Genomic DNA, 19,894 nt, shown 5'->3' with positions numbered 1-19,894 from the left:
TAGATTATGTAGGTACCTACACGCATTTAGAACCAAATGCAGCTATTAAAACTTTTCGAGCTTACCTACTAGAAATTAATTCCCCGTAACGATTTTTATGGATCTACATAATTTGATTGGCCTATGAGGATAATAGGAGATGAATCTGGGCCAATGATAGCCGAGGGTCGGTCGTTGACCGTTACACTTCACATTCCTGACCTCATTTCGAATCGAAAAGGGATTATATTATAGGTACCTCTCGCGTCGAATGATAGTCCCTATGACAGTTCATTTTTATACAGGGTGATTCATGAGACGTGAGCAGGACTAATCCTGCACACTCAGTCACTGATAATTGATCGATCACCGTCGTATTTAGGTCAAACAATCACACTGTGTCCCATTTTTTAACTTTTTGGTGAGGGCAAATTTATTTCTCTACAATCATGGTCACTACAAGACCTAATTAATAAACATAAAACCTCTTCAACCGTAATGACAGCATTTTGATTACGAAGAAAATAAACTGTCAAACTTGAGTGAGATACGAGTTTTCAAAAGTAACCAGATCATGATGACAGTGATGACATTCAATTTGACACAGAATATCGGTAGTTTAGTATTCTAATTGTCGGGTGACCATGCATGTCGTAAATAAATTAATAACTTTTTTTTTCAAAACAACTAGAAAATTAACGTTAACCTCACTAATTTACGAAATGCGCAGTGTAAGTCTCCTGAATCATCCTGTATAGAGTTGTCCGTTTGGAGGTTTTTTCCCCAAAATTTTAAAATAATGTATTTCCCATCAAGGAACAATGCTGTTCCAGACTTTTGGGAGGCGTGCGCGGAGCCGAAGCCAACACGTAGATGCGCTTTGACACTTTAATGAAATGTAAGGGGTACACCGAGCGGATGCTGCCCTTGCCCGTGTCATTATGGGACGCACGCAGAGGCAGCACCCGCCAGGGTGTAAGGATTAGGTTATTGGGTTATTGGGTGAAAGCGATGGACTAAGTACTGAGCTATGGGATATAAAACCGGACGCCTGCCTAATAAAACGGTATGCAATAATAATAATTATTCATGTCATTAATTGCATTATTGTCGCTTAAGTAAGGATATATGTACTTCCACATATTATGTAAACTATATATACGGACACATGTATACTATTACCTACTTTGATAGTAGCAACTCTAAGGCGGTCTTCACATACCTACATATCCGCTCGCCCCTCGCTCGGTGCATACACGGTGTTTTTTATAAAGTCCGTTAATTTCATGGGTGCATTCCTGAGCTCAACTTCTCATAGCAACCGGTAATCTAATTAACTCCATTTTGGAGATAATCAGTTATTTATTTATATCTGAAGCGAGCGTGTACACTTGCCTTAGGGCCTGTTTACATATTGATTAGTGTTTAAGTATGAGTTTATACATTTGCTACTACTTAAACGAGTACTATCTCGGACGATCGATATTCAAAATGTCATTGATATGTCATAGTTTACAATTATTTGGTGGATTTAAATATTATGTCCGTGTTACAACAACGCTATTAAGGATGACTCACGCTAGACCGGCTGGGGCCGGGCCGGAGCTTCCGGAGCTTCGTTTTCTATGGGAAGCACCACGTGATCTTCGATCAGCCGTCATAGAAAATGACATGTCGGACGCCTCGGCCCGGGCACGGCCCGGTCTAGCATGAGTCATCCTTATGAGGCAATATGCATAGAAATAAAGAAAAACTGGAAAGCGATTATTTCCACCATATCCTTCATATAGGCGCATATCTTTCATATGCTTCAGGATATGGTGGAAATAATCGCTGTCAACGGGTAAGTCTCTGCAAGTCTCGGTAGCTCAGCTGGTAGAGCGGCGGGTAAAATCCCGGAATCCCGAGTTCTAGTTCCTTTATTTCGAAGCATTGTGGTGTCGTTTGCAGACGCTTATTACAAAATTGACCAAGACTAAGCGAAGGTCTCCGTTTCAGCTTAGGCTAACCGTAAGCGTCTCTATCTATGTATGCTTGATACATTGTTTAAATTTGTTTTGGATTTATGTAAGTAAATATGAATAATGTAGGTGCCTTTTTAGCTACATAATAGAAAACTCTGTTCATTCACTGAAATTCCTGACATTTTCGTATTCCGGCCGCAAAATTCTTGACATGTCAGGAAAATTCCTGACATTTGGTAACCCTACTCACACCGGATCCGCATGAGTGTGATAGCCGCATTACTCTAAACGCCGGTTTACACTTCTGTTGCGTAAACGTACGGCAGCGTGTCGTTTTACGTAAAACACATTGTATAACCGAGTGACCGTCTACAATTTGGTTAATCAAGTTTATTGAGGTTCTCCGTCACGTGTTTTAGTTATAGTCTGTCAAACAACTTTGTCAGTAGAAAAAAGGTGTGATAGAGTCGGACCAAGAAAAGTCTGCAGCGGATTTGATAGCCCACGCAGTGCAAGTGTCATTTATACGTCATAATTTCATAGAAGTTTGACGTTTAAAATAACACGTGCACTGCTTGGGCTATCAAATCCGCTGCAGACTTTTCATGGACTGACTCTACTCAAATTTTCTGTGACGATAACACTTCACGCCTACATTTTTTAAATTTGCCACTTTTTACTGACGGAAATGGCTTGACAGACTATAGTTCGTCATATCATATCATTTGTTGAAGGCCTACCATGTTATTATAAGGTGTTAAATACTTAAATAATTATATATTTTCGGACATTCTTAACCACTCACATGCTTTATGCAAGCTTGCTTGCTTTGCATGCTTCACATGCTGTAGTTGCAAGCTGTCACCCTTATTTTCACATAATAAGGGGTCATCCATTAATTACATCACACGAATTTCTTGGTTTTTGACCCCTCCCCCCCTCCTTGTCACGCTTGGTCACATTTGGCAGACCCCCTCCCCCCTGGTGTGACGTCACATTTTTTCAACGATATCGGCAAATATTGATTTAATATTTTATCAAAATATTTTTGACAAAAGAAATATTAGTAATTTTATAACCCAAAACTGATTAAGAAATAAAGTTAAACGAATAAAAACGATTATCGTTTCTAAAACTTATTATTTAACTGTATAGCGAATAAAAAAATTTAAATAAATTTTCGGTTACTGATGAATTTAAAGTGACGTCACAAAGTTTGTGACTCCCCCCTCCCCCTTGTCACAACATGTCACATTTTCTTGACCCCTCCCTCCCCCTAAACGTGTGATGTAATTAATGGATGACCCCTTATCGGGATTCTCTAATTCCGTAAGAGCGTGCCACTTTCAATCCGGGGGTCGCGGGTTCAAATCCCGGCTCGTACCAATGGGTTTTTCGGAACCTTATGTACGAAATATCATTTGATATTTTCCAGTCGCTTTTCGGTGAAGGAAAACATCGTGAGGAACCGGACTAATACCAATAAGGCCTTAGTTTACCATCTGGGTTGAAAGGTCAGATGGCAGTCGCTTTCGTAAAAACTAGTGCCAACGCCAATTCTTAGGATTACTTAGTTGCTGAGCGAACTCAGGTTCCCATGAGCCGTGGCAAAAAGCCGGGATAACGCAAGGAAGATGGACCCTGGCGAGGGCAAGACAAATCTTAAAATTAATATATAAAAATTAACATTTGTTTAATAATACATATTTGCCGCTCTATCGATAAGTACTCTTTACCAAATCCGCGACCTAAAAAGTAACAAAAAATTTTCATGACACGGCCCAATATGCAAAAACGAGAAAGCATAAATGTCATGTCTGGCCAACCTTGCCCCGAAAGCCTGTGGCCGAGTGGCGTGGGAACCATTGTATTGTGTCGACCATCTTGGGGCTAATCATAATGCATTACTTGATGTACCTGTCGGCGGTAATGTACCGTTTTGGTGTACAATTATAAATCTGTAATGGGTCAGAGTTAAAAGTTAAACCCGGCTACTTGTACATAATATTAGCGCGGCCGAGACGCATGCGCACGGTAACTAAATAACGCGCGTCATATGAGATTAAGATTGAGATTGAGATGTTTATTTATAAAATCATAAATAATTTTACACGTCACACAGCTATATACATTACATAATTATCAATTTATCACTAGATTAAATTATTAAGTAGTTACATTTGCGTTCAGTTCTTATAAATAAATAAATAAATAATATCATTTTTAGACATCAGCAGTTCTCGACATGAATTCACTTATAGTGTAACAAGCTAAACCAATTAACATTTTCTTAAGTTATATATTCAGATATCATTCTGTTGTCAGTGTAGGTACGTTCGAATTGGCCTCATCATCATCATCATCAATCATTAGTACATTACGATACAAGTGCGAAAAGTAGGAAATTCGCAACGAGTGACGATAAATTGAAACACGACCGAAGGGAGTGTTTTAAATCGACACAAGTTGCATTGCAAATTACCTTTTTGCACGTGAATTGTAGGTGCAACGATTTACAGTACATATAGGTTATATAGCCCTTTAAATTTTCGACATACGCACGTATTTTGCTAATTACCGCACTAGGGCGGTAAATTAGCACCATATGTACTGTAAAATGTATTACTGGAGGTACCTGAGGCATGTTACAATGCGCTTGAACGTCAAATAAAGCTACACCGGCTCTCACCCACACCTCTGACCCAAGAAGATAATCCCTCCTTAATTGGAGGAGGGTATCCCAATATTGAACTACAAAGAAACACATCTTTTCAAAACATTACATCTTATAATTACACACTCTAGCAATGTAAGGGCCGTATGTAGGTACACAAGGCTAAGAACCTCTTGCGGATGTGGAACCTGCCGATAAGTGAGATTTCACTGCGCGCACACCACTCGAACATCGATTAAAGTTACTAGTATTTAATCTTTTTCTCTTAATAATATTATACTAATAATATAATTAAGAGAAATACCGAGGACCGCTTCATCACACAAAAGTAGTCCCCACTATCATTTCTAGATATTAACATTGTATGTTTACCCAATATATTGACTATAGCTAATGCCTCTAAATGAAATAATTGACATAGAGGTATGTACATTTTTTTAAATATTTTTACTCCAATTGTACATTGGAATCTACGGCTTTTGCCATTCGGGTCATCCAATCACACGGACCTCACGGTATATATTACAGGGCCTCGTCCCACATCAGTTTCCGCCTACATGCCGAAGGTCCCAACCCCAGGCCGTCTGTATTCCGTATGGGTGCGCGAGCGCATACCACTTTAGCTCTCTTGGTCACCAGTGTAAATTAAACAGGATGTTTTGTTATGTCTTATCATTAGCTGATTATATTCTGAGGGATGACTATGTTTTTCAAGCTCGAAGGGTAGGATGACACCGGTCATTTCAATACAATTATGCGAGATTTGGCGTGTTTAGGTCACAAATTATATGGAGATGACAGTGTCATCCTACCCTTCGAGTTTGAAAATTATTATAGAATAAGTAGGTCATACTTAACAATTTTTACCATAGGGTCGACCTTAGATGGGTCGATCAATCAAACCGAAACGAAAACGGAATTTACGCAATTTTAAATAAAAAAAGAAAAAAAGAATATAAACACGGAAAATAGAATTAGTAGCAGCACTTGGAATGCACAATGGTGTGCGTCTGTGGCCGACTGGCCGTCTTTGGCTCCTCTACACGATGGGCCAGCGCCGGCCACTCCAAGGGACGGAGCCATGCGGTATAATGAGATAGCAATATCACTTGCTCCCTCTAACGCATAAATGCGTCCCTTGGAATGGCGCGCCCTGCCCATCGTGTAGAGGAGCCATTTGCCAGACGCCTATTCAAACTTACATTTTGTCTTCAAAATGATGTCATTTTGCTATCGTTCGCTTGTGCGTTTCGCTCGTACTTGCCGGTATCTACATGTCATTGTCATTGTATTGGCGCGCGCGAGATGCACGGACGAATGATAACAAAAAACCGGACAAGTGCGAGTCGGACTCGCCCACCGAGGGTTCCGTACTTTTTAGTATTTGTTGTTATAGCGGCAACAGAAATACATCATCTGTGAAAATTTCAGCTGTCTAGCTATCACAGATCACGAGATACAGCCTGGTGACAGACGGACGGACGGACGGACGGACGGACGGACAGCTGAGTCTTAGTAATAGGGTCCCGTTTTACCCTTTGGATACGGAACCCTAAAAAGAACATAATTTAGCCTTTTGTTACCACATTTAATGCAAATAAAGAGCTTACTTACTTACTTAGGTACTTACTAGATAACATTTTGATGTCAAAATGTGAGTTTAGATTGGCTTCTCGGTCCGTTTCAATAGATTCAAGTTCTTAAGCGGTATCCAGACGGGATGATCAAATCGACCGATTTGATAAGAAATTAAATTGGCGTCAATCTCCAATTTAATCACCAATTTTAGATTTATGGTGATATTAGAGCCCTCTAAATTGAATCATGCCCGAGAACGAAAATACTGGCGTCACAAATTGGTATTCTTGCGTCCGCCCCTCATTTTATCGGTAATATCGGTCGTTATCGGCGGTTGAATTCGGCGAGCCAAATTGGCGTTTGCGTCCGCACGTCCTGATTAGATCGGGCAATTTAATCAGATTGGCGAAAAATTTACTAGTCTGGATACGCCTTTATAAACTTTGAGTCCTTTTCTCGTCAGGTTTTGGGCGGTCGGAATAAGATTCACGTTTCCGAACCTTTGCGAAATACATAATGACATTAATGACCGTCATTTTCGCATTCTCGTATTAAAATGGGTAATAAGCCTTTAAATCGGAAAATATCTGAGAACTTTAACACGAACATTAACGGCTACTTTAGTCTGAAGTAAGGAAGCTACGAAGAATTTAGTACATCGACCCGCCTGTTCTTTATCGCACGCGCATAGAGTCAGACCGAGAAAATTCTGCAGCGATTTTGATAGCCCACCCAGTGCAAGTGTAATTTTAAACGTCAAACTTCTATGAAATTATGACGTGTAAATAACACTTGCACTGCATGGGCTATCAAAATCGCTGCAGACTTTTCTTGGTCTAACTCTAATTATTTTGCTGTACCAGTCAATGACACTGCGAGCGGCCAACAATATAATTAGATCGCGCATGCGATAGAGCTAGAAACACGGGTCATTGTACGATAATTCTTCGTGCTTGCGTCCTTACTCTAGTTGGTAGTGGCCCTAAGATGTTTTCCAACTCGTTTTCTGCTCTAGAACTGGTGAATGAAAATAATATTTCAATTTGGAATTTGTAGACATGATATTATTGCGTAAAGGAAAGCGAATGCAATACTGTAAAAGCTAATTCAAACTTAATTCCAATATCAAAATGATGTCATTTTGTTATCATTCGCACGTACATTCCGTTCGTACCTAGGTACTAGTGTTAGCGCGAGCGTGACGCACGGACGAATGATAACAAAATTATATCATTTCGGCGTCAGAATGTAAGTGCGAAATGGCCTCATGATTAGCTGGATTGATGGCGAACATTTCAATTACAGTCATAGTGCATAAAGAAAGTGACATGTCGCAACAAATGCTCACTTTAACTGTCAAACAAGAAACGCCACGGCATATTCAACCGTAAGAGTTTAACCATAGAAGCCAGATTGTTTACCTGGCTATTGTTACTCAATTACCACGTAAAAGAGGTTTATGGTTAGGTAGCAATGATCGTAAAAAAGCTGATTGCTCAATTCAGTGTTACGCGAAATGTAGGAATTAAGTACCTACAGTCAAATAATTTAATTTCCTTACCATTTTGTATAATTATACCTTGTCACGGTGATAATCAATATTGAAAATCTCTAGGGAACTCATACTATTACTGTGACAAGGTACGAAATGGTACTGAGAATTCCTCGACAATACATGGTGAGTTTATAATAAAACCGCCCAAGTGCGAGTCGGACTCGCACACGAAGGGTTCCGTACCATTATCTATAAAAACGGTCAAAAGTACTGACCCCGCCCGACGTTGCTTAACTTCGGTCAAAAATCACGTTTGTTGTATGGGAGCCCCAATTAAATCTTTATTTAATTCTGTTTTTATAGCGGTATTTGTTGTTATAGCGGCAATAGAAATACATCATCTGTGAAAATTTCAGCTGTCTAGCCTATCACAGATCACGACATATATGGTGACAGACGGACGGACGGACGGACAGCGGAGTCTTAGTAAAGTAATAGGGTCCCGTTTTACCCTTTGGGTACGGAACCCTAAAAAATATATGTTTTATCATCTTGCTGCGTCATAAGTCATAAAGGTCAATTCAATCCATTGTGATATAAAAATGATATCTAAGTGTTGCCAGTCGCGTGACGTGCATTTCGCTCGTAGTATGTAAGTTTGAGTTGGTATACTTACAAAATTGTCATTTACCGCCGGCAACACGGACAGGACAACAATATAATTAACGCGCGTGCAATAGAGTAAGGAACAAACGGGTCCATGAACGAAATTCTTGGTGCTTTGCGTCCTTATACTTTAGATCAGTGGTTCCTAACCTTTTCAGTCCGGCCACCCCTAAGACTAACTAGGGAACCTGATTTTACCCCTCCTCCCAATGGTAATAAAAAATAAAACGTGTACGTTTGTTGTATTGTTATATTAGGTTAGCTATTATTACCCCCGTAAAATACCAGTTTTACCCCCACGGAGGAATTACCCCCAGGTTAGGAACCACACTGCTTTAGATAGTATTTAAACTTGAATCTGGATATGTTTATTAAAAATGCATCCTTTATATTTATGTTATTTCATAGATATAAGGCAAAAGACGTTGCAAGGCGAATTATATTAACCTGAACTATTTTGTAGTAATAATTACATAACTATGGCAATGCAGTATTTAAATATTATATTTTTTTTATGTTTAGCTTAAAGCAATGTTTATTTTGGTAATATGTACGAGATGTTGCGAATGTTGTTATTTCTATTTACTTGTATATTTGATTAATCTCTAAGTTTTTTAGTAGGCATATGTGTTTATGTATATGTATATATCAAGCCTTAATGGGCTGGGCTTACTTACAGGACTGGTCTTGGTTGGGTATGGCACAAATATGTTCAGTGGTTATTATATAGTGTTGTTCATTTATTATTATAATTATTCACGCACGACATTCCGACCTGACCTTACCTTAACATATGCATTATGAATATGAGCGGTCCTGTCCCAGTTGAGACAATACTTTCCCGCGTTGCGGCGGAGAAAGCGGGTTGCGCAATACGTTGCCTGCGCGGGCGCACGGCGCAAGGGATAAGCGACAGCGATTATGGGGCCAATAGGGTATTATACTGTATTTAAAATAAATTATTTTACACCATGCAGATAATTATCAAGTTAGAAAAACACAGATAGGAGTTATTTTTAAACACAAGTTCTATTTAATAAATCGGATAGAAATATAAAAAGTAGGTGAGTTACCCGTGACGTCACGTTGTAATGTTTCATATAAATTCCATATTAGCAAATCGTTTTGATAGTTCTAAAAAAGTAACTGATTTGACTAGTAGGAAAATACCCTAATTCATAGATGGCAGGATCCTATAGACGTGCTATACGCGTGCGTCCGTGAGTGACAGAATATACGCAATGCGACACTATTATTGGTCGAGTTTATTTGTTGCCCTCCATAAACCATACTAAATTTACGGTGGTGAATAAAAAAAATATGTGAAAATGTGACAAGGACAAACAATAATAGCGCTGTCTCCTACTTAGGGCATGCATTACCGGTTCCGGTACCAAGAATTTCATTTCCCGGTTCTGGGCATGGACGGAACCGGGATTCCCGGTTCTTCCCGGTTCTCAAGGCATCTTTTGAATACTTTTAAGAAATTGTTTGTGTTAGCGTACAATCTTTATCGAATGACTTATTTTGATATAAATAATTGCATAAGAATTAATAAATAACTTAATTTATTAAAAAAAATACTTAATTGGCGTTCCAACCTATTTTACGAAATTAACCGGCACACTTTGGCTCCTCCTGGGCCGAGCCACACGGCCGTAGCGTAGTCGATGCACTCAGCACTATGACGGTACGGCCTGCCTGCACGAATACCTACTTTACTAGGTTAGTTTGTTGGGTTATTTGGGTCCCCGCCGTTTCATAGCACCATTATTAAATGTTATTTAATGTCCCGAGCTAAAGTACTAAAACATTACTACTACTGAATTGGGAATAAATAGTCATGATGATGAGAACCGGGAAGTACCGGTACCGGGTCTTCAGTACCGGTTCTTTTGACACTATAAAATTCCCGGGAATTCCCGGTTCTCAAATTCCCGGGAATTCCCGGGAATTTTATAGTGTCAAAAGAACCGGTACTGAAGACCCGGTACCGGTACTTCCCGGTTCTCATAGCCCTACTCCTACTCCTATTGAAAGATGCATAAGACTATCCCGTTCGGTCATTTCCCTCCACCCCTCATGCCTGATCCAGTTATACTAGATTCATGGCCCAATTAGAACGTACACAACATCAAAACGATGTCTTATAAATGATGTCAGCGTACCTACCCAAGATGCCAATCGTTTACGCTCCGTAGTGAACGAAACGCCAATGTCTCTGTCGCACTAATACGGAAGTGTGATAGAGAGAGATGGGCCAACGATTGGCATCTTGGCTAAGCACCCAGCTAGTTGTCATTCGCGAGTCCATTTCGCTTGGACTTGTCCGTACAATGTATTAGCGCGAGCGAGACGCACGTAAATGATAACTAACTGACATCATACCGATATTGTTTTGATGTCAAGTGTACTTTCGAATTGGCTTACTCTAAGTCTATTATAGTCGGCGCAGTCAGAATTGATACTTGATAGTTAACTTTGCATTTGAACAGAACAGTGAGGGAATGTCATTTACCGTCATATTTTCATCGAAATTTGATCACTTGACTTTGTATATTTTTTTTTATACCACATCGGTGGCAAACAAGCATACGGCCCGCCTGATGGTAAGCAGTCACCGTAATTGCAAATGCGAAACGAAATAAATTATTTACAGAAAACTGCATCTATCGATCGATCGATTATAAACGAAGTCTATTTAGTTAGGTACCTATGTTATTTCCTTATTTCCTTTCGACCATGAAACTTGTTTATTTTTTTGCAATGACAACATAATATGTTATGTAAAAGGAGACCGTTTTACTGTTTGTAAATCCTCAATGGCATCTGTGGTAAACAAACTATTATTTATGTTTGTATGTAACCTGATTCCACACTGACCTCAGTTAATGCAAACATTTAATATTCATAGATAAAGTTATGTAAGAAGGTTACGATGCCACCGCAGAGCGTTTTCACATTGTCCGATCCGATGTCGGATGTAGGATCCTACATCCACAATGTCGGTTCGGTTCGGATGTAATGTAGTTATCATTATTTTAAAATTACATGGCTTCAGTCCTGTGGGACTATTTCGCCAGTGTCAAGGTATTAAGATCTTAAAATACGACTAAAATTGTACGGTTAGTACAAGACAGTGTACGGTGATTTTATTAGCTCTTGTAAAGCGACAGCTGGACATTACAAGTAGCACCGTGGACTACCGGCCGTTGCCTCAAAAATGGTGCTTAAACGCGTTTCAAGATTAATTCTCCGTTCACTGCACATTAATACCAAAATAGTTTGACAATCACAATCCAATTTTATATGGAGTAGCTGTCATGTAAATTGTTCGTAGATATTGTTTGCAAATTTTGCTTATTAATTGTGGCTTTCCACGCAGAAGGTTGCTTATGCTTCAAGTGCAAGAGATTCTGATAAGATGGTCCTTACTACACATGAAGCATAAGGACCCTTCTGATGGAAAGCCACGTTTATTTAGAAATGTAACATTTAAGTAATAAAAATACGGTAGAAACATATTTCTTTAATATTTATTTAATTAAGCCCAACCAAAAGAGACTTGAAGGAACTGTCATAGAGACCATCATTCGACGCGAGAGGTATAGGATGTTATATTTGTGAAAAGTCAAGCTTGGTTTTGCGTCTGGCCTCTGTCGCACTTGTAAATTTGTACGTAAGTGTGACAGGGAGGCAAGACGTCGGACGTGGTTCGCGGTAGGCCCTCTGGTTCCAGGGTACATGGTAAGAGAGGGCGAGCTATCTCTCTCCCTTTCGCCTGCGTCTCGTGACTTGTACCATCGCAATGTCAACATTGTGCCCGGCGTCTGTTGGGTAACGTGTTCTGTAATCGCACCCGAAACGCGGGCGCACAGGTGCTGGCTACGTGATAACGACGCGATAGAGCGGACGTCACTCATTGACAACTCTCGATATAAAGTATATATACGGGGTGTACCTAGCCATTGGACAAAGCCGAAATGTACATATGCATTAGGGTATTTAGAACCAGTATACAAGGTATCATAACAATCGGTGTAGCGGTTACAAAGAAATTAACTAATTACGATTTTTTTACTTTGGAGCAACCTGTATGTGTTAGTAGCTCCTGAGGTAATAAATAGTATGAAACCTTCTTCGACCGTTTTGATTATCTTTTTTATTTATGACATTAATAATGAAAATGAAAATGAAAATTATATATTTAGGTAAAGGTTTCGTTTTAACAATACAGTTAATGGAGTCTCCTAGTAAGTATAATTATACCTGTGACAGGAGACCCCGCTCTTCCCAGCTAACATTTTTGTTCTAACAATTTATTCGTTATACATTTAAAATTTGATTTAGTTTAGTGTAATCTAATCTAAAAACTACCTTACACTAACTTAAGCTAAAATATACATTTTTATTATTATTAAGTGTGTGCGTGTGTGTGTGTGTGCGTGTGTGTGTGTGTGTGTGTGTGTGTGTGTGTGAGTATGATTCTACTATTAATACATCTATACTGCTATAAGATTCTGACTTTTGACAAATGTCATCATTGCTGCACATTTTTAAATTAATTTCCAAAAGCACTGCCAATGATTAATACAGCATGTTTCTTTTTGTTGTCGATTATTGGAAATAACTATTGTTTTTTTATCTTTTGTTCTAATTAAAAAAATATTACCGTTAGAGCATTTCTGAGAAGTAACCCTACGTGGTATTACAGGGTTTGTCCAATGGCTAAGGTCATCCTGAATATAAAGATTTATTCTGTCACATAGCGATTCTGTTCAGTAACAGTAGTCATATTTTGCCTGACATTGGGTACCTTTTACATCTTTGGTATCATTTTCAACTAAATTAAAGATGTAGACCATCCCAAATTTCATCTGAATCGGTTCAGCGGTTATTGATTCTTCATACAAACTTCCACCCCACACCCTCAACATATGATGGTTATAAAAACTATCTTATGTCCTGTGTATTTTTATACCAAATTCCAACAAAATAGGTTCAGCGGTTTAAGCGTCAAACGTAAAAAAAAGTACTTAAAAAAATTTTACTTCGGCCTATTCCGAAGTACAAATGTTTCCTGTACTTAAAATAAATTATTTCAAACCGTGCACGAAATAAAGCACCAGATAATTATTAGAAAAACATAGATATCAGCTACTTTGAAACACAATTTGTATTTAATAAATCGGATTGAAATATAAAAAGTAGGTGAGTTTACCGTGACGTCACTACATTAGTTTTCATATAAATTCCATATTAGCAAATCGTTTTGACAGTTCTAAAAAAGAAGCTGATTTGAATAGTAGGAATGTAGCCTATGGTGTCAATGTGATACCATAAATGGATTTAGCACCCCCGATTTATACGAAAACGATACCGAACACGGCCTAGCAACTTCACTGAGGTAGATATCAAATTGAGAAGAGCGGATATATATCTCAAAAAAAAACCGGGCAAGTGCGAGTCAGACTCGCGCACGAAGGGTTCCGTACCATAATGCAAAAAAAAACGAAAAAAAAAGCAAATAAAAAAACGGTCACCCATCCAAGTACTGACCACTCCCGACGTTGCTTAACTTTGGCCAAAAATCACGTTTGTTGTATGGGAGCCCCACTTAAATCTTTATTTTATTCTGTTTTTAGTATTTGTTGTTATAGCGGCAACAGAAATACATCATCTGTGAAAATTTCAACTGTCTAGCTATCACGGTTCGTGAGATACAGCCTGGTGACAGACGGACGGACGGACGGACGGACAGCGAAGTCTTAGTAATAGGGTCCCGTTTTACCCTTTGGGTACGGAACCCTAAAAACTATTCAAGATATCGAAAAACTTGTAACAAATTAAATTATCTTTCATTTTGTATAAGTGGCCATGTCGCTAAGATGCATAGTTTCCGAGATATAATTGAAAAACCGATAAATGGGACCTTCAAGTATTTTTGGCAGCATCGGCATCATCTAGAGGATTCCTAATAGTCTATGGTCTGGGGGCTATTCCTGAACACATCAGCATTTCGTTGGCGCATGCGCAACGTAACATGCGACCTTGCCGACTGCCTGATCTGAATCCTATATAGAGAGAGTGTTTGCATCACTATAACGTAACCTGCTAGGGGTGTGCTGCGCGATCAAAGTTATTGGTTTTATGAGGGGGCAAAGTAGTTGTTTAACTCGTGGTAATAGCACCCGAGCACGCGAAATATTCCAAAATATGCGAGTGTAGTGGTTTAATAAGTGAAATCTTAAGCGTTGCGAGGGTTTCCAGGCACAAGGGTTATAAATGCCGAGTGAAACACAAAATTGTTCACCATCACTAACTCAAGGAACATACTACTTGTATTCCTCCTCCCCCCTCCTTGCATAGGTTTCTTCATCACTGAGGGTCGTGGCCACTTCTAGGGAACAGCTTCTCTTTGACAACTTGCCGCCACCTCTTTCTGTCTGTCGCCGACTGTAGGCTCATTGTATTAACATTATAAATCAAATCCGAATGAACGCAATCAGTTATTCATCATTCACAATTATCACTTCAATCAATTCCACTATATATAGCCCACATGAGGAAACCACTCAAAATTTCCATGAGATTACTTTGCCAAAGGATCAAAGTGGCACTTTTCCTCCCTGCTAGGAGGGATCAAAGTATCACTTTTTCTGTTCAAGCACACTATTTTTACATTTTTATGTACATTATTTTTTAGCTTAAATAATCTGTTTAAGCATCAGATTGTGCCAACAATAAGATTTCTTTATTTTCCTCATAGTTGATGTGAAAAGCAGTAATGTGTCACACGGTATCAAAATTATTTCGTCTTGGGCGTTAACACCTGAATCCCTCATTACGCTCAGGATTCAATGTACGCCCGACAGAAATATATCATTTTGATCCCTTGTAACACAAACTACTATACCACATCTAACCATTTGTAAATAGAAAACAGGAAATGCACATCAAAATATATTTTGGTGCGCATACATATTTCAACATTTTGTTTGCGACCTTGCCGGCTGTCCGTTCTGAGTCCGAGAGAGTTTGCGTCACTCATAACGTAACTTGTCACTCTTGCCAGGGTGAGCAGCGCGATCTAAGTTATTGGTTTTATAAGTTGTCGTTTAACTCCTCGTGCTAAATTGATAGGTACCCAAGCAAGCGAAAGATTCCAAAATCAATTTGAAAAGTAAAGTCTTGAGTGTTGCGACCAAAGTTGCGACCGAGACAAACACAAAATTTTTCATTATACCAACGAACATAATATGTACTAACTATAAAACATTATTAATCAAATTCGAATGAAAGGTTCATTAAATATTTAGAACGTAATTATTTTTTTACTTGCAAACTGTGTGATCATACTGATCAATATTTGGCGGTCGTAACCTGCGGTTTCTGAACACATCATAGAGAGTTTATAATGTGTGTAGATAAAGCAGTGTCTGTAACTGTACGTAATTAGGCATTAAAACACTATTTCATTGTGTAGCAGTCACAAAATATTTATAATTATAGATACTTAATTTTGTAGTAAATAATCGCAATTGACAGTGCCAACCCTACACAAATAGTAATAAAATGTCCATATATTGGGTAAGACGCGTCGCCTATTGACTATATGCATCTGTCTCGCAAGTAGGGAAGTGGGTTGCGCGTACGGTCATTCATGTAACGAACAGAATGCGCACTGCCTAATAGAACCGATCCAAGGTCACGGATTCACTCGATATAACTCTCGCGTCGAATGATGGTTAGCAAAATAGCGTTTTGCTCACTGTTTTTAAGCAGCAAAATACCCTTGCTCGAGCTGTTGAGATGAAAAATAAATTTCACGTTTAGTCACATATATAGACTATAGAGTGATCCCTCCCCCCATAAAAATATGTTTTTATAAATATTATCTTCTAAACTAAGTAGTGGCTCACAAAATAAATATATCTTGAAGTATAAGGGTTTAAATACCTATACCTTAAAGCAGCGGTCAGCAACAAGCGGCCCGCGGGCCGCATGCGGCCCACGAACCTCTCACTTGCGGCCCGCGAGCCTCCCTGGCTATTTTGTATGTAATATTGACAAACGACAATGTCTGATAAAGTCATAAATATTAACAAAGTACGGCCCGCGTCAACTTCGGTTACTACTATTTGGCCCGCGTGGCTGCTAAAAGGTTGCCGACCGCTGCCTTAAAGTATAATCATTTCCAAGTTAAATGTCTGTGACACACGAATAGACAGATAGACGGACATGACGAAACTATAAGGGTTCCGTTTTTGCCATTTTGGCTACGGAACTCTAAAAATCGGCTCACTTGACATTTAATTCCGGAGCGTTGCACCACAATGACCCACTTGCCGGAGGTCAACTCATTTCGTTAATTATCGCCCTAGAGCGTAATGATCGATTTCCTTAAGCGCACTTTATATTTTTCATTATTTTACCAAGGTTTGTTTACCCCTTACTTTTTGGGGTGGTTATTTTTTAAAATGAGGGCCGATTCTTAACTTACGTAGGCATGGGGTGAAAACCCACAGATTACATAATTGATTAGTATAATAAACGGCCCGATTCGAACTTTAATATACGTCAGTTAATAGATCTAGAATCGATATGGATTAGATATGTCAGTGTCAAATGTGACGTTTCTTTAAACAAAAACGTACCTTTTGACACTGACACATATAATCCATATCGTGTCTAGATCTATTAAATGACGTATTTTTGAAGAATAATAAGTCGCAGTGGAATATCGAGGAATATATTTGATACATAAAATCAGATGACTGACGGTTGATTGTACAGACATTACAACAACAACGGTTTCATAGCAACCTACCAACACTTCCTCTCAAGCAACCATCCATCATCATGTGAACACTCACAGCATCATCAAGCACTCAAGTCTAAACCTAAACCAGTCACACACCTTTCAAACTTAACGCGGGGCAATGGCTTAGTTAAGACATCGGCCAAGTTATCTTCAGTCGGGATGTACTCCAACTGAATCAACTTCTCATTGACGCAATGACGAACGAAATTGTACCTAATGTCGATATGCTTCGTCCGCCGGTGAGAAACAGGATTGTTCGCCAACGCCATGGCGCTCTGGTTGTCTACAAACAACTTGACGTCCTTAGAGTTCCCCTTTTTGAATACGTGACTCACTAACCTCTGGAGGTATACAGCTTCCTTGGATGCTTCAGACAATGCGACAAATTCTGATTCACTTGAAGAAAGTGACACGCAGCTCTGCTTTCTGCACTCCCAGGATATCATATTCGGTCCAACTTTGAACATGTACCCCGAATAAGACTTTCTGTCTCTAATGTCGCCTCCCCAGTCAGCATCAACGTAACCTGTAATTAAATGACCGTTACGTTCACCTTTCGGCTTCTGAAATAGAAGGCCTAAGTCACACGTTCCCTTTATGTAACGTAGAACACGCTTAGCCGCCTTCATGTGTACAGATCGGCAACATGAATTATATTGAGCCAAGAAGCTCACGGCCGCCGAGATATCGGGCCTCGTGTTGCAGGCTAGGTAATTCAATGCACCAACCAAAGACTGGTATCGTAATTGTTCTTGACGATTCATCTCCTCACCACCCCCATCTGCCAAAACCTTATGCAGATCCAGTTCTAGCGGAGTTTTCGCTGGTTTGCATTGATCCATACCATGATCCTTTAGAACGGTTTCAATAAACATCCTCTGATGTAGGAAAAACGTACCTTCTTTTCCTCGTTCTAAATTCATGCCTAAACATTGGCGCGCTTGTTCCAAATCCTTAACTTTGAAGAATTTTCGCAACCCATTCAACAATGCCACTTTGCTTTTCATATTTTTAAAAAATATTATGAAATCATCTACATACAAGCATATGAAAATATCATCTTTGAAATATAGACAATTATCATATTCAGAACGTTGAAATGACATTGTTGACAGCAAAACATCATTGACTTTTTCATACCACGAACGACTTGCTTGTTTGAGACCATATATTGCCTTTTTCAATAGACAAACCTTTTTATACTGACCTTCGCTGTCAAATCCTTCCGGTAGTCGCATATAAACTATTTCTTGTAAATCCCCATTCAGAAATGCGGTATTTACATCAAAATGATGTACCTGTAAATCATTTTCTGCAGCCAACGCTAGCAATAACCTTAGAGTTGATCTTCTTACGACGGGTGAAAACGTTTCAAAGTAATCCACACCGTATGACTGCGTGAAGCCTTTTGCGACAAGTCTGGCTTTGTATGTCAGGTTTCCATCGGCGTCATACTTGTACTTGTAGACCCACTTGCTTCCCACTACTTTGGCTTCTGACGGTTTATCAACAACCTTCCAAACGTCGTGCTCCTTCAAGGACTCCAACTCACGTTCCATTGCTGCTTGCCACTCATGACTGTCAGGTCTCTGTAATGCTTCCTTGTATGACCGGGGCTCTTCCTCTATATTGCAGGTACTATTATAGCAATACAGACCGCTATGTGCACTACGTAACCTATTCCGTAGAGGATACCTAGGTTCTGCCTCATTATGCACATCAGCCGCTCTTGGTTCTTTGTTACGATCTTCAATGGTGGGTTCTTGTCTAGAAACTTCATTGAGTACATCGGGCTCAGCTGTACGAGTAGTGTCCGCGCAAGCTTCTACGGGTACATCGACTGCGTCCGAGCTCTCTACCGCATCTTCATAGAACTCTTCTGCCATTGACATATTCGGAACCGTCTTTGAGGAATGACCGATTTCCCATACAACAGCATTGTCTTCATCTTGAACAGTCCTCTGAGACGATATCAACTCTACATTTGAACCAGTTTCTGACGCCTTTAAATCAGAACCTTCAATAAATGTAACGTCTCGACCTGTTATAATCTGTCTAGGATTGCTAAGATCCGCAAAGCGATAACCTTTAGTATCTTCGCAATAGCCGACGAAAATATATTGCTTTGCCTTAGCGTCCCATTTCTTTCTCTTCTCCTTCGGAATATGCACATAGGCCGTTGAACCGAATACTCTCAAATGATTCAACTTCTGCACTTTCCCTGTCCACAGTTCTTCCGGAATCTTCCCATTGTTAGCGCTATGAGGCAGTCTATTTTTGACGTATACCGCTGTGTTACAAGCTTCCGCCCAAAACTTCTTATTTAAGCCTTTGTCCATAAGCATGGTCCGTGCCATTTCCGTAATCGAACGCAGGGACCTTTCCGCGACTCCGTTCTGTTCTGCCGTGTAGGGAACTGTCAACTGGTGCCTTATTCCCTTGCTGGAAAGAAATGCATTAAAATCTTTATTAACGAATTCGGTACCATTGTCCGTTCTCAGTTGTTTAACTGTCAAACCTGTCTCATTCTCCACATGCGTCACAAAATCCTTAAAGAAGCTTAAAGTTTGCGACTTTTCCTTAAGAAAATAAGCAAACATTTTCCTAGTGAAATCATCCACAATGACAAACATGTAATGAGCACCCCCGTAAGAACGTTCCAACATTGGTCCACACAAATCGGCGTGTAATAAGCCGAGTTTGTCATCAGCTCG

General features: G+C 39.4%; 1 protein-coding gene and 1 long non-coding RNA gene across 2 annotated transcripts in view; one reads left to right on the top strand and one right to left on the bottom strand.

Moving 5' to 3' along the window:
- The window catches only part of LOC134804981 (O-acyltransferase like protein-like), a 52,395-nt gene that overhangs the window by 11,592 nt on the left and 20,909 nt on the right, over window positions 1–19,894 (top strand). The gene's annotated exons all lie outside the window — the stretch shown is intronic.
- On the bottom strand, window positions 17,093–18,208 carry LOC134804982 (uncharacterized). Its single transcript, XR_010146224.1, has 2 exons — window positions 18,079–18,208; window positions 17,093–17,706 (listed from the first exon to the last, which is right to left on the bottom strand). It is a non-coding gene; the product is annotated as an uncharacterized LOC134804982 (long non-coding RNA).

This window comes from Cydia splendana, chromosome Z (genome assembly GCF_910591565.1).
Source record: "Cydia splendana chromosome Z, ilCydSple1.2, whole genome shotgun sequence".
Classification (NCBI taxonomy): domain Eukaryota; kingdom Metazoa; phylum Arthropoda; class Insecta; order Lepidoptera; family Tortricidae; genus Cydia; species Cydia splendana.
This window is presented reverse-complemented; position numbering and strand designations above follow the sequence as displayed.